Source organism: Lipotes vexillifer, unplaced genomic scaffold, assembly GCF_000442215.2.
Source record: "Lipotes vexillifer unplaced genomic scaffold, Lipotes_vexillifer_v1.1 scaffold586, whole genome shotgun sequence".
NCBI lineage: Eukaryota > Metazoa > Chordata > Mammalia > Artiodactyla > Lipotidae > Lipotes > Lipotes vexillifer.
In genome coordinates, this window is record NW_006781860.1 from 824,860 (window position 1) to 835,324 (window position 10,465).

Sequence of the window (10,465 nt, forward strand, 5' to 3'; positions counted from 1 at the left end):
CAGGTAAATAAAAAGGAGTGTTTTCAAAAGCTGAGTTGCCAGAAAATGATTATGGGAGTATCTGGAATCATTCAGGGAAATTTCCAGAAGCCTGCCAGCTTCCAGGCAGCAAATATAAATAAAAGAGAAAAAAATGAAAGCATTTGGCAAATATCCCATCCCTAGGACGTCTTTATAGTGGAATTTATTATCTTACAAAATAAAAAGTCCTAGGCAAGAGTGGTTTTGTGGCAGATCAATTAAGTGGCTTGACAACCTATCCAGAACTCGGGTTCCTTCCATCTTTTTGCTCTGTCGTCTTTAGAAGGTTGTAATTCCTCAGACTTGTCTCTTCCTGACCACAGGGTGGCTTTAGCAGTCCCAACCACTTTATTCTTAACAGTAAGGTGGGAAAAGCTATTTTCTCTCATGTGTCTATTACTTTTTAGATTTAAAAAATGGACATAAAGTTCACATAACATAAAATTCACCATTTTAAAGTGAAGAATTCAGTGGCGGTACATTCACAATGTTCTCCAATCACCACCTTTATCTAGTTACAAAACATTCTCGTCACCCCAAAAGGAAACCCCATACTTTAAATGGGGTTTAATTGAGCAGTCTTAGCCCATTCCCCCTCCCCCAACCCCAGGCAACCACTAAGCTGCTTTCTACCCCTGTGGATTTGCCTATTCTGGACATTTCATGTAGATGGAATCATACAGTATGTGACCTTTCTTTCACTTAACACAATGTTTTCAAGGTTCATCTGTACTGTAGCATGTATCAGGACTTCGTTCTTTTTTATGGCTGAGTAATGTTCCATTGTATACCTGGTAGATCACAATTTGTTTATCTAGTCATTCATTGATGGGCATTTGGGTTGTTTCCATATTTTTCATATTATCAATACTGCTAATATGAATTATTTGTGAATGAGTTTTTGTGTGGACAAGTATTTGTATTTGGTGGCAGGGGGGTACATGCTTAGGAGTAGAGTTGCTAGGTCATGATAATTCTGTTTCACTTTTTGAGGGCCTGCCAAACGGTTTTCCACAGCAACTGTACCATTTTCATTCCCTCCGGCAGTGTATGAGGGTTTCAGTTTCTCCAAAACCTTACCAACACTTATTTACCCTGTTTTTTGGGAAAGCCTAGTGCATATAAAGTGGTACCTCATTGTGGTTTTGATTTGCATCTCCCTAATAACTAACTATATTGAGCATCTTTTTTACGGGTTTGTGGGCCATTTCATTTGCCTATTTTAAAGCTTCCCTCCAGAACTTACGTGATGCTCACATTTTATTTCTCTGGGCCAAGAAGAGATTCTTCCCCCTTCCCTGTATGTTATTTGTAGAGCATTCATATCTGGTGCCCCTGATACAGTTGCAGGTGTAAAGTAAATGCCGGGTGAATGGATAGACACACAAAAAGCCACTGCCCGCCCATCTCTCCTGTTGTTCTTTGCTGATAGAAACCCAGTTTGGTTCAGGTAATGGGTAGCCATGTGATTCACGGGAGGCTAAACCATTGAGACATTGGTTGGCTCAGTGTATAACCACTCCAGTGATGAACTCAGGGAGGAAGAATGAAATCAATAACAGGGCTGGTTTAGCTTTACATTTTTAAAATAAAAAAGTATTGTCATACCTTTTGACCTAATAATTGTACTTTGAAGCATATGTCATAAGCAGATAACCAAAATGAGAGAAAAAGTGGCATGGAGATAATCATAGTCTAATAAGCGAACTTTTTATAATCTCATTCCCCTTGCCAATGATTGCTTTAGGGTGGACATATGGCCAGTCCGTCCCATGGGATGTCAAGACAGGTCTGCTAGGGAGACTTCTTGGAAAGGTTTCCTCACAAGTCAAAAACAGACATTTTTGAATGTTAGTGTGTGAGGGTGTGATGGTTGTAACTGCTTCAGACACCTTGCGACCATGAAGAGACAAACCTGAGGACAAACCCAACATGCTAAGGATGGTGAACAAGAAGATGGGAAGGATGCTGATGGAATCATTGAGCCATTAATTGGCCTTCTCTGAAACCACGCTACCTTTGAACTTTTCATGTGAGACAAGAAGTCTCCCTACGTTTAAGCCAGTTTGACTCACTTGCAGTCAAAAGCTTCCTGAGACACACAGTATGAATTGGATGGCTCTTGTCTCTCTAGTTTTCATCCAGAAATTGAAAGCTTAGGTTATAATAGCTGGCCTCCTGATTTCCAGCCAAGTTTTCACTTGTTCAAATAAGTGTCAAGATGTGGTGGCTTTGTGGTGTGTCGACTTGGCTAAAAGCTGGTACTACATTGCTCAGAGTTCTCTTCCTTGTATGTTTCTAGTTAGAGTTGGTCACAGGAGACACTTGCAGGAGGTTTGCAAAGGGGAAGTGAAGCAGTCGCCATGTTCGCTTTCAGAAACTCAGCATGGGTCAGGCCCTGTTAACAGCGAGTGCACATTTTCCTGGATCTCCTACTCTTGTTTCCAGAGCAGCAGTCAGGTTCACAATTCAGCTACCGCGGGATCTCTTTCCTCAGCTTCTCCAAATCCTGGGTCAGATGTCAGTGTGGCTTCATGGCAAGAGCACCAGCTTCTCCTGCTCGTCACCCAAAGCATCGCGGCTGGAGGCTTGGAGATCAATGCAAGTTCCAGTTTGTTCCTTGCCAGTTCCAGTGGCCCCTATTCTCTCCTACCTCCTGCCTACCTGACCCCAGGCTCTGTCCCAGACACAGAAGAAGCAACCAAACCGAGACTGTTTCACCTCTTCCCATAATTGCTCAAGGTCAAGTCCCTATAATAAATTCCTACTCTACGTCACTCCTCATGGTTCTGTTTCTCTGACTGAACCCTGTGATACACAGAGTCAAGTTTTCCTGATCCCAGGTTTTAGCTTTAGCTTTTACATCCTACTCGTAGCAGTGAAAGAAGTTTAAACGAATGGAAGTAAGCTCTCTAATATAGACTCAATTATTCTTGCTGGCTTAAAAGAAGACAAGAAATCATGGTTTCATCATGGCATAGGATCGCATCTCTAGATTGGATATGGATGGTGGGCCACCGGTTTGCACCCGCTGACCTGGGTGTTTTAGAATCCATCCATCACTTATCTAGGTATTTATGAGTATTCAGATGACATGCTGAATTTACCCATTTTATGTGAATTTTGGGGTTTATTGCCCAAGAAAGGATATACTCCTCAGTCTCCATCCTTACTGTATTAATTATCTATCTCCATCAAAATGCTGTGTAACAAATCACTGTGAAACTCAGTGGCTTAAAATATTAACTAAAAATTTAATGTGTCTGAGGGTTGGTGATTTAAGCTGGGCTCAGCTGGGCAGTATCTCTGGTCTTGCCTGGGCTCAACTCACATTATCTGGCGACTAGCTGACTGTCAGCTGGTCCATGATGGCCTTGGCTAAAATGAGTGAGGTTACTCGGCTGTGCTCCACACGTCTCTTATCTACCAGCAGGCCATCCTGCACATGTTCTCATGGTGTTGGCAGAAGGCAGGAGTGAGCCAGTCCAATCATGGAAGCTCTTTTCAAGCCTCTGCTTGTGTCTTGTTCGTCTCTATCTGGGTGTCCTGAAGTAAGCCACATGGCTGAGCCCCAGGGCATAGCAGAACACTGCAAAGTTACTTTGCAAAGAGAATATTGAAACAGGGAAGGGTAAAGAATTGGGGCAATTTTTGCAGTCTATCACAGTTACCAACATTCTCCCCTCAGAGGTGTTAAGTAACCATGTCAGCTGCTGCTATTTCCAGAACCATTTCATTTCCAGTATCTAGATTTCTCAAGGCTTGTAATTGCCACGTTAATGCGTGATGCAAATTGTTCACTGTCAAAGCCACTGTGTTCAAGCCTTGAGCTCAGCACCCCCTCTCATTAGGATAAGTAATCGCCTTAAAAAGCTGCAGTTTTGTGCAATGAGCTTGCTTTCGTCTTTTCTTCTCGTGTACCTTATGAAAACAAATGAGTACGGGATCACAAAAACAAAAACTCCGGGGGTGAAGAGTTGCTGACAAATAGACAAATATATACTGTTAGGCTGAGAATAAACTGAGTGATGGCCAACATTGCCTGAGTTCTCCATCAGAAATGGTGAGGAGCAAATCAACTCTAAGTCAGTTGCATATATTATTGCTTATTTTTAATCACACTGTTTTATAGACAGTAATTATAAACATATTGTAGGTTGAAAAAAAACACAAATTTGGGGCTTCCCTGGTGGCACAGTGGTTAAGAATCTGCCTGCCAATGCAGGGGGCACAGGTTCGAGTCCTGGTCCAGGAAGATCCCACATGCCGTGGAGCAACGAAGCCCGTGTGCCACAACTGCTGAGCCTGTGCTCTAGAGCCTGCAAGCCACAACTACTGAGCCCGCGTGACACAACTACTGAAGCCCATGCGCCTAGAGCCCGTGCTCCGCAACGAGAGAAGCCACCTCAATGAGAAGCCTGAGCACCGCAATGAAGAGTAGATCCCCACATGCCGCAGCTAGAGAAAGCCCGTGCACAGCAACGAAGACACAACACAGCCCAAAAAATACATATATATAAATTAAATAAATTTTTTTAAAAACCCACAAATTTTAGGTTCTTTTTCTTTTTTTCCCCAAACTGATGAATTACAAGTTATTTTTTACACTTAAAGGCTGACGAAAAACCATTTCTAATCCTATTAAAGTCCAACACAACATCTCAGATGAAAAATATGGTAACCATATTTACTCATTAAATACTGTTTTTTTAAAACACAACTTGGAAACAGCCAGCCCGCATGTTTAATCTCAGTGCAATGGATTCAAAACCAAGTATACATATTACATGCATCAAAGCTAGATTGCAGATTATCATAGTCACGTCATAACCTTCTTCACGTTTTCTGTTCAATGCGTTTGATGATTCATTGGCAGTATTTGTGATGACACCATGTTAGTTGTAATGAAAATGATTTTGAACCTGATTTCGTGAAGGAGTAATTAGAACCTTCTGAACTACTGATGTTGCAGGAATTGATACTTTTACAGCTGGAGATTTTGAAGTGGGCATCTGTACTGTAAACCTCTGAGGTTGACTCGAGTCCCTCCTTTAGTTGACACAGACATGGAATGTTGGGTTGGTGGGCCAAGTGGGGGAGTACTTGGTCTGCTAGTAACTGAACCAACACTTAACTGCGGAACTGTTATTCTTCCCGCAGAAGTAGGTACTTTTTGTGGTAAAGACTTACTTAAATCTATAATTTGGAGCAGTCAAACAATATCTATCAGGTGGCAGTCTAGGGCCTGAATATAACTTCATCAATGGCAAAGGGATTTGATTTCTTTGCCTTGCAATATCTAATAAAAAAATCTCTTGTGGGGAAGAGAGGTAAATGACTGGTCAGCACAACACTGGATTGCCAGTCGCACACCATCTGCATCAACAGTAGCTTTCTTAGCATGACTTGAATAAATTTTTGCATCATATAGAATTGTGGTTACATATCGGAATGCAAACTCCAACATCTGATTTATAACTCTTGGCTCATATTCTGTAATCCCCGTATCCTTTAGGATTTGTGCCATCATCTGTGTATCTTTCGGCATGCTCTTGGGAGAAGCCATCTTGCCAGACTCCGTGATATACGGTGATCAGACTTCTCGAACTAAATCACCCACAGTAACATATTTCAGTCCTGATCTTGATGGAAGTTCTTTGCCTAGTGCGGTTTTCCCAATCCCTGTTGTACCGATGAGCAGGATGTTCCGAAGCAACATGGTCCTCACTGCGCTTGCTCAGGACGCCTCTGCACATGTACCCTGCACGTGACAGGGAGGGGCCAAATTTTAGGCTCTTGAAGTTCTTGGTAGCTTTGCTATTCAAGAGGAGTATGTTCATTAGCAAGATTTCTAAGAGATGCTCATTATTCACTAAAGGTGCCCACTACATATTTGTCTTAGTTAGGGTACCCTCAGAAGCCAGTCCTGAGACAAGGATTCAAGTGCAAGTAGTTTATTTGGAAGTAAAGCAAATGCCAGTAGGGAAGTGAGGAAGTGAGACAAGTATGGGAAGGCAGCCAATAAAGGATACATTATCAGGTACTTCTGTAGGCAATTGGAGAGCATAATCTTGTTGTGGAACTCTGAAAAATGGTGTGGAACACGCATTTCAGTTACTCCACCCAAGGGATGAGGAAGCTGGGATATTTATATACCAATCAGTTCCCAGCAGTCACTGGTTGAAGGCAGTTCCTCTGGGGCCATTAATTTCCTGGCACTTCTGGCCTGACATATGGCAGGCAAACTAGGCTTCAGTAGCTAGAGAAATCCATCAGGCAAACGCAGTTGCTGGCTGTTGGAAGTGGGCAGTGGTAAGGGTGTGGGCATAAGGGCAGACCACCAAAAGAGCCAGGATATGCTCTGGTACCTGAGCTATAGGTATTGGAACACTTCCTCTGCCTACAGAAGGTTACCTTCTCTAGTTGAGTGAAGCACCAAATTAACTTTTCACTGGAGAATAGCATGCATTAGATTAATACATTTTCCAGTGATATTAAGGTATAATTGACATACAAGAAACTGCACATATGTAAAGTGTACAATTGGATGAATTTGATATATGCATACACATCAATGAATCTTGCCTGCAGCAGGTATGGCTGTGGTGTTCTAAGGGTGATTTTCTCTTTCTCTCGTTCTTTCTGCATATGAAATTAATTGAAATTCTTCTGTATGGAATATTTGCTTCTTCATCCCCATTTATTATTCAATCATTTTTTCTCCCTTTATTCATTTTTTTAAATTGACTTTTATTGGAGTATAGTTGCTTTACAGTGTTGTGTTAAGACCCTGAATAGCCAAAGCAATCTTGAGAAAGAAAAATGGAGCTGGAGGAATCAGGCTCCCAGACTTCCGACTATACTACAAAGCTACAGTAATCAAGACAGTATGGTACTGGCACAAAAGCAGAAATATAGATCAATGGAACAGGATAGAAAGCCCAGAGATAAACCCACACACATATGGTCACCTTATCTTTGATAAAGGAGGCAAGAATATACAGTGGAAAAAAGACAGCCTCTTCAATAAGTGGTGCTGGGAAAACTGGACAGCTACATGTAAAAGAATGAAATTAGAACACTCCCTAACACCATATTCAAAAACAAACTCAAAATGGATTAAAGACCTAAATGTAAGCCCAGACACTATAAAACTCTTAGAGGAGAACATAGAACACTCCTTGACATAAATCGCAGCAAGATCTTTTTTGACCCACCTCCTAGAGTGATGAAAATAAAAACAAAAATAAGCAAATGGGACCTAATGAAACTTAAAAGCTTTTGCACAGCAAAGGAAAGCATAAACAGGACGAAAAGACAACCCTCAGAATGGGAGAAAATATTTGCAAATGAAGCAACTGACAAGGGCTTAATCTCCAAAATATACAAACAGCTCATGCAGCTCAATATCAAAAAAGAAAACAACCCAATCCAAAAATGGGCAGAAGAACTAAATAGACATTTCTCCAAAGAAGACATACAGATGGCCAACAAACACATGAAAAGATGCTCCACGTCACTAATTATTAGCGAAATGCAAATCAATCATTTATTTGTTTCAGTATGAACTCATGGATATTATTTTTTGGGTTAAAATCCAATGCTATCATTAGTTATTTTGTTGTTCAAATTGTTTTATCTTTGGCAATTGGAAGTTAAGATGTTAATTATAATCCCCAGGGCAGTCGCTAAGAAAATAGCTAAAGACTATAATAAAAGAAATAAAAAGAGAATTAAAATGGTACACTAAATATATGTATTTAACACAAGAGAAGGCAGTAATGGAGGAATGTAGGAACAAAAGAGACATAATTCATGTATTTAGAAAACAAATAACAAAATGGTAGATGTAGATCCTATATTATAAAATATAAGTGGATTAAACAATCAAAAGGCAGAGATTGGCAGAATGGATATTTGAAAAATGATCCATGATATGCTGTCTGCAACAGGCACACTTCATCTTTTTGAGGCAAATATTTTTATTAAACATTAATATTATTAGTAAACTAATAATTTTACTGCTGCTATAATTGATATCTCTACTTTTCCCAATTTTAGCAACTTGTGCAAGATCACAGCTATTTCGTGGAGACAACAGGACTTCGAATAGAGCAGAATATATTTTTGTGTGTGTGTCATGTTTATCTGAGTCAACAACTTTCAGTTGATTTAACAGCTGGTATTGCCATCTATCACCTTATCAATCTGCAAAGCTGGGTTTTCCATTTCACATATGTATTTTTTCTTTTTTTATTGAGGTATAGTTCATTTACAATATTATTTAAGTTTCAGGTGTACAACATAGTGGTTCACAAGTTTTGGAGGATATACTCCATTTATAGTTATTATAAAATATTGGCTATTTTCCCTGTGCTGTACAATATATCCTTGTAACTTATTTATCTTACACTCCTTAGTAGTTTACACCTATTAATCCCCTACCCCTATCTTGTCCCTCCCCTCTTCCCTCTCCCCACTGGTAACCACTATTTGTTCTCTATATATGTCTGCCTCTTTTTTGTTAAGTTCACTAGTTCGTTTTATTGTTTTGGTTCCATATGTAAGTGATATTATATAGTATTTGTCTTTCTCTGTCTGACTTATTTCACTTAGCACAATATCCTCCAAGCCCATCCATGTTGTTGCAAATGGCAAAATTTCATTCTTTTTTATGGCTGAGTAGTATTCCATTGTATATATATACCACATCTTCTTTATTCATTCATCTCTTCTTTTTTTTTAAACTTTAAAAATAAATTTTTTTAACATCTTTATTGGAGTATAATTGCTTTACGATGGTGTGTTAGTTTCTGCTGTATAACAAAGTGAATCAGCTATACATATACATATATCCCCATATCCCCTCCCTCTTGCTTCTCCCTCCCACCCTCCCTATCCCACCCCTTTGCTTTGTGGTCACAAAGCACTGAGCTGATCTCCCTGGGCTATGTGGCTGCTTCCCACTAGCTAGCTATTTTACATTTGGTAGTGTATATATCTCCATGCCACTCTTGCACTTCGTCCCAGCTTACCCTTCCCCATCCCTGTGTCCTCAAGTCCATTCTCTACGTCTGCGTCTTTGTTCCTCTCCTGCCCCTAGGTACTTAAGAACATTTTTTTTTTTTTAGATTTCATATATATGTGTTAACATATGGTATTTGTTTTTCTCTTTCTGACTGACTTCACTCTGTATGGCAGACTCTGGGTCCATCCAACTCACTACAAATAACTCAATTGCGTTTCTTTTCATGGCTGAGTAATATTCCATTGTATATATGTGCCACATCTTCTTTATCCATTCATCTGTCGATCGACACTTAGGTTGCTTCCATGTCCTGGCTATTGTAAAAGGTCCTGCAATGAACATTGTGATACATAATTCTTTTTGAATTTTGGTTTTCTCAGGGTACATGCCCAGTAGTGGGATTGTTGGGTCGTATGGTAGTTCTATTTTTTAGTTTCTTAAGGAACCTCCATAGTGGTTGTATCAATTTACTTTCCCACCAACAGTGCGAGAGGGTTCCCTTTACTCCACACCCTCTCCAGCATTTATTGTTTGTAGATTTTTTGATGGACATTTTGACTGGTGTGAGGTGATACCTCACTGTAGTTTTGATTTGCATTTCGCTAATGCTTAGTGATGTTGAGCATCCTTTCATGTGTTTGTTGGCAATCTGTATATCTTCTTTGGGGAAATGTCTATTTAGGTCTTCTGCCCATTTTTGGATTGGGTTTTTTTTTTTTTTTTATATTGAGCTGCATGAGATGCTTGTATATTTTGGAGATTATTCCTTTATCAGTTGCTTCGTTTGCAAATACTTTCTCCCATCCTGAGGGTTCTCTTTTCGTCTTGTTTATGGTTTCTTTTGCCGTGCAAAAGCTTTGAAGTTTCATTAGGCCCCATTTGTTTATTTTTGGTTTTATTTCCATTTCTCTAGGAGGTGGGTCAAAAAGGATCTTGCTGTGATTTATGTCATAGAGTGTTATGTCTATGTTATCCTCTAAGAGTTTTATAGTGTCTGGGCTTACGTTTAGGTCTATAATCCATTTTGAGTTTGTTTTTGAATATGGTGTTAGGGAGTGTTCTAATTTCATTCTTTTACATGTAGCTGTCCAGTTTTCCCAGCACCACTTATTGAAGAGGCTGTCTTTCCTCCACTGTATATTCTTGCCTCCTTTATCAAAGATAAGGTGACCATATGTGCGTGGGTTTATCTCTGGGCTTTCTATCCTGTTCCATTGATCTATTTTTCTGTTTTTGTGCCAGTACCATACTGTCTTGATTACTGTAGCTTTGTAGTGTAGTCTGAAGTCCAGGAGCCTGATTCCTCCAGCCCCGTTTTTCTTTCTCAAGATTACTTTGGCTATTCGGGGTCTACTGTGTTTCCATACAAATTGTGAAATTTTTTCTTCTAGTTCTGTGAAAAATGCCACTGGTAGT

The 10,465-nt window shown here is 39.8% G+C and overlaps 1 pseudogene; it reads right to left on the bottom strand.

Moving 5' to 3' along the window:
* Window positions 1–5,593, bottom strand: part of LOC103084317 (transcription initiation factor TFIID subunit 9-like) — a 6,733-nt pseudogene extending 1,140 nt beyond the window's left edge.
* Between the last annotated feature and the right edge of the window lie 4,872 nt (window positions 5,594–10,465).